Here is a 6117-nt window from a genome sequence, read left to right as displayed (position 1 = left end):
ATAGCTTCCTCTCTCATTGATATAGTAAGTCAGGAAGTAGGTTTCTCAGTAGAGGTCAATTGCATTTTGCAGCAGGAATATGTCTCTGATACACATATACTGAGCTGTAGACAAGAGTTTGATAATTTTCCTATTAATTTCTTAAGAACATATTACATTTAGGTGTCCAAATCTATTCAGCCCTGCCTTTTTCACCTGCTCCAAAGTTATTCCTAAAAACAGCCTTGACCTCACATGCTCACCTTCTTATCCTTGCAGGCACTTATGGTGGAGGAAACCACTTTGTGTCTGATTTAATCTGAAGAGTTCTTCCTATGCAGAGATTGGCAGCTATGAAGCCCAAGCACAGAAACAGAGCCAAGAGACAGTGGAACAGGAGTGCTGTGGCCTATCTCAGAAAGTCTCCCGCCATGATGAAGATGCCTCTTAGTATGAGTTGCATGCCACCTCTCCAGAAGAAGAATGGGCCATCGCTCCAGAAGCAAAAACTTAGTAAGCCTTTTGAGGCCCTGGAGAATATTGTTGGCCGCAGAATTTCTCATGGCTGGAAGGAAGCCAATGAACCTGTCACCCATTGGAAAGCCATCATTCTAGATCAACTGCCAACATATCCCTCTCTCTATTTGTTGAAATATGATGGGATTGATTGTGTCTATGGCTTGGAGCTTCATAGTGATGAAAGGATTTTAAACCTGAAGATCCTGCCTAATAATGTGCCATTTCCTCAGGTGACAGACACTCATCTCTCAAACACCATAGTTGGCAGAGCAGTGAAACATACATTCTTGGGCACAAATGGCTCTAAGAATGACTGGAACGGGATGGTCCTAGAAGAGGTGCCAATCATGAAGACCTGGTTTTATATTACCTACAAGAAAGATCCGGTCTTGTACATTTACCACCTCCTGGATGACTACCTGGAATGCAACCTCCACATCATGCCAGGCTCTAAGGAAGAGTGGAGTGGCGTGGTCCCAGATGAGGTGCAGACCATAACGACCTGTTTCTACATTGTCAACGAGAATGATCCGGTCCTGTACCTTTACCACCATCATGATGATTCCATTGAAGGCAACCTCCACATCACGCCTGAATATCCTCCAGTAGAGGTGACTGTGGAATTAGACAGGGATTCCTTGGAGGGCAAAAGAGTGCAGTACAACAAAAAAGATGGAACCCAAGAGATAGGTAAAATTATTTGCCAAGTTCCCAACAAACCTTCTGTGTATTTCATCAAGTTTGATAATGACTTCCATATCTATGTCTATGATTTGGTGAAGATCTGTTAAAGTGAAATTCTCAAATTTTGAGGGGCAGACTTAATTCTCTCTGTGGGAATATGTTTTTTCAGAGATACCTCAGGTCTTCTATGAATCCTGGTAGCCTTTCCAATGGATTATTCTTTCTCAAAGAATAAAAATTTGTTAACATGTTGTGTTATTTGGTCAATAATGGATTGTGTTTGGTGGATGGGGCATCACAGAAATACATGCCTCAAAACAAAGCAGGATTTATGGTCTTTTCCCCTTGGAGAGTAAAGGACTGGGGATGCGTGGTGTGGTAAAGGACAAGATGGCTGTCAAGGAAGCAGTGGAGAGGGGACAAAAAGTTGTATGATCTCGGGGCGGTATGAAGCTTGAGGGAAAACCATGTCAAATGGAAAGATGTGACCGATATCAGCGTGAGGTATTGGGACTTATGAGGATAAAGAGTAGATTAATCAGGAAGAGACACAAATGTATACTCAAAATCAGAGAAAATTAGGTTTCATTTGATGAATGGTTTAATTCGTACTGGCTGTAAGTCAAAGGATGTTTGATCTCCACTAGAGCATGTTGCTTAGTGAAAAGTGTCTCCGCTCAGTTGCTCTTCTCCAGTAAGTTGGACATCAAGCTACCTACTTAGTTTTGCCAGAATTCTGTCTGCCACCTATTTTGTCATGCCTGGATTCGGTATGACTTGAACTCTCATAGGTCTTATCCATGCCTTCCAACCCTTGTCAGTTCATTTAAATAATTGCCCTGCCATATCTGGAAAACAGTGTTCCCATTCATTGATCATGTTCTGTAGGACTTGGGCTATAAAACTCATGAACACACTCACCCACACACAGGATAAACATGTACATATGATGCCCACTATGTGTGACATGCACACATATGATGAATGCACCGAACTCCATAATATCAGTAATGCAGGGAATCCATGATGCTACGTGGAGTCTGGCAAAGACCCCACACACCCATCAAATCGCCAAATACCAGTATGGTACTGATGTCTGACTCACATCCTGTAAGGAACCTGCCATCCTGTAACTGGGCTATTTTTGGTTCCTTCATCTTCACAAACTTGGTTAAAATGTTAGAGTTGTCAAACTGGGAGTTAGGGTCCAGCATGTAGATCAGCTGTCCCAGGTCAGGTGATTTGGCTACAATTTGGGTGAGAAATTGTACCAGGGAATTCTGGTACACCCTCTCCTCTTCTTCTCCCTGTCCTCATCATCACTCTTGTGGGTGGGCCTGGAGCACAAAGAAGGTAAAATGGAATAAGCCTCCTCCTTAGTAGAAAACCTTGTCAATCCTTAATTTGACCTGACTCTCTGAGGGAATGCAGCACATTTTTTCCTACTAGGTCTCCTCATTCATTGGTTCACTCATTTTTCCAAGGAATGATTGAATTCATCCATTCTTCCTTGTCTCTCTCTCTTCTTTCTTCCCTTCTTCCATTTCTCCCTTGATTGTAGAAATTTGAGCATCAGGGCTGCATCCCCATGGGGCCGCCTTGTAAGGTTATGCTCCGAAATAACAACACAAAACTATTCATTTCAACACTGCCTGCCCCATTATTTTCAGTCTCTTAACACATGTCTAATAATGTATGTTGCAGCACGAGGTGCGCTTAGAAGGAAAGATTTAGCATGTCTGACCTGGTGGCTGGCTGTATCGCCATCTGCCTCAGAGTGCAGAGCTACCATTTCTGCCCATGGGAGAGGTGCATGGCATCTCTAAGCTCAATTCCTATTCCTCCCAGCATTCTCTTATGTTTATTCCACCCACCTATGTTCTAACCTTTCAGGCCAAACAGTTTCTTTATTTAATTAACCAATGACCTATACTCCATCATTACTCCTATTTCTGTTTAAACAAGAACGGAATCTTTAACTTTAACATAGCAAAATTACATATAACAAAACAGTTATCAAGCAAGAATTACAGTTACAATATTTATATCTATTTTATCTTTTATCATAACAATGGAACACTATAACTATCTATCTATTCTTCAACTCCATCAGAGACTCCAGAATAATACAGTATTACCTAAGCAAACAAAAAGTAAGCCATTTTCAAACTCTAGAAATGACAGAGACATCTCGCTGCCTGGACAGTCACCCAAAGTTCCTCTGTACCGTTGGTGTTTCCATCCTCAGCCTACAGGCCCATAGTTTCCAGCAGACATTTCCATGAAGCAGGAAATTTCAAAGGCAGTCACTATCTGCTTGTCTTGAAGAAAGTTTTGCTGACCCTTTCCTGAATCAGGAACACGAAAAGATCATCTCACCTTTAGGCAAGTTCAGTAGTCCTCTCTCTGAGTGTTTTCTGTGTACAGTTTATGCAACAATCCAGGCAAGATCAGTTTCTTCCCCAAATGGCTATCAAACTCCATAAGGATCCTCTGTGATGCCCATCTTCTTCCTGAAGTAGATATGTGCTGCCAAGAGTAGAGTGTCTCACTGTCATGAAAAACCCTAAGGTACTAAAGCATTAAATACCCTATTTTGTAGTCTAGAGAGATATGAATAATGCCTATCTAACTCAATTATATATATCTATGTAGCTAGAAAATCTAACTAACATGACTACAAACTTGACTATTATTAATGATTATCCATTAATAACCTATATACATTATATTTTTAAATGAACTACACAATCACAATACCTTAATGAAGATCAAAAATGCATATACATATAACACAATTGACCTAAAATCTCTATCAGTAAAGCAAAATCTATACTAATGCAAATATTCATATCTATATCACATCCCACTTTAAATGTAAAAGAACGTTTATAAGCCAAATTTGGGAACGTGGGTGCAGTTTTTTCTCTCCATAATGCTTCCTGCTGAATGGTGGCATCATTATTGATTTATCTCAGTTGGCAGTTGAGCGAAGCAATTTTTTAAAGGTGTTCACAGCAACCTTTAAGTAGGGCGTGGTCCATCCTACCATATTAGGATAGAGGCATCCACAGACTATCACCCTCTGTGAAAACAAAATAGAAACTCCTTTCCAAAGCATCATGTCCTTAGATCCAAATTTCAAAGTCAAGGCATTTTCAAAATATCTATGTTGGATTATTTCAGCAGCTTTTATAAAGAAACATCTTTTAGCAGCTATTGCTACTGCCTCAAAATTCAAATGATTCAAAAAGAGCATAATAGCATACAATATCAAAATTCGCTGTGAATTTTCCATCTTTGTGCGCTTCAATTTTACCTCTATTTTGTTTATTTTTCCTTTTTATTTTTTGCCTTTTGAGACAGGTTCTCTGTATCTTTGACCTGGAATAACTCTGTATACCTGTCTGTCCTTGAAGTCTCAGAGATCTGCCTCTCTCTGCCTTTCAGGCATTGGGATTAAAGGTGTATGCTACTACACATTGAACTCACAAACATCTGTTTGTCTCTGCCTTCAAGGCACTGGGATAAAAGGCGTGTGCTACCTCACCTTGAAGGTACAGAGGTCAATCTCCCTCTGCCTCCCATGTGTTGGGTTTACAAGTGTGTACTACCACACCCAACAACTCTCTTCCTTTTTTTAACTTTAAGAACTTCAAATTTTAGCCTGCACATATTTTTAACACACTGTAAATCATTTAAAAATTTTCATTGTCTTTGAATCTCTCTTTACTCTATTTCTCTCTCTGTTTTTCTGACCACATGAGTCTTTCATTTACCAAGCAATCTCAGTAGGACTAAAGCCGTGGCTTTGCTGGCCAGATGTAGCCCATTCCTTAGCTTTCTGCCATTCCAACCTTGTGGCTGAGGTACCGAACAGAGCCGCATTCAGTGCCACAAGTCTACAGTGTTTCAAGGTCCTTGCCATCAAAGAGGCTGCAACAGACCACACTCAAGCCCTCTTTCTGTAGCTGGCCCTCCTTCCTCAAACAGTCAGAGTTTGCCCAGGCAGGATGGCCCAGAAAGCCGGCATTTTAAAACAACACAGTTTTTTTTTTCCTGCTACTGCTGAAACATACAAGCATTCAGTTGGCTTTTATCAACACCATTTAAATGTTTTGTGGCAGGACCTCTTAAGGGCTGCAGGGTTTGGCAGCTGAAGCTGAGTCAGCAAGCCTCTTTTAGATGAGAGCCCTTGCTTTCTTCTAGCAAGCAAAGCAGACCGAGAAATCGCTGCTACCAAGAAAACATGCTTTACTCTTTCCCAAGCTTTCTCAGGCTTTCAGTGGATTCAGTTGTCCACATGGCTGCAAGCCATTCTGTAGTTATTTGAGCAGCGAGGCTGTGTCCCCAGCACCACGGCCGCATGAAGGTTATGCCTGAAATAAATACACAAAAACTGCATTCTTTTAAACACTGCTGGCCCATTAGATTCAGCATTTTAACCCATTTCTAATAATCAGTGCAGTATAACTAGTTGCACTTACCAGGAAAAATTCAGCATGTCTGACATGGTGGCTGGCTGCATCGACATCTGCCTCAGAGAGCAGAGCTATGGCATCTGCCGGGGAGAGGGGAGCATGGCTTCTCTGAGCTCACTACCTCTTCCTCCCGGCATTCTATTTTGTTTACTCCACCTACCTATGTTCTAACCTACCAGCTGAAGCGGATTCTTTCTTTAATTAATCAATAAACTTCTTCTGTCACTTTATCCTTTCAACAGCTTGCCCATATAAATCTCCCATGTGTCTTCTGTTGTATAATCTTTCATTTGTAAAGAACTTGCACTCTCCGGGGAGGATTTTTCTGACATCTCTGTGGATGGAGATCATATGAGGAAGATCAGATGAGCAACTATGACAACTCTAATGCTGTAGAGTTAGGTGGACCAGAGATTGATGGCTGACATTCCTGTGCTATGCATCAGATGCCCCT

The sequence above is a fragment of the Microtus pennsylvanicus genome (genome assembly GCF_037038515.1).
Source record: "Microtus pennsylvanicus isolate mMicPen1 chromosome Y unlocalized genomic scaffold, mMicPen1.hap1 SUPER_Y_unloc_3, whole genome shotgun sequence".
In the NCBI taxonomy this organism is placed as follows: Eukaryota; Metazoa; Chordata; class Mammalia; order Rodentia; family Cricetidae; genus Microtus; species Microtus pennsylvanicus.
The sequence above is the reverse complement of the archived record's forward strand: the minus strand, read 5'-3'. Positions refer to the sequence as shown.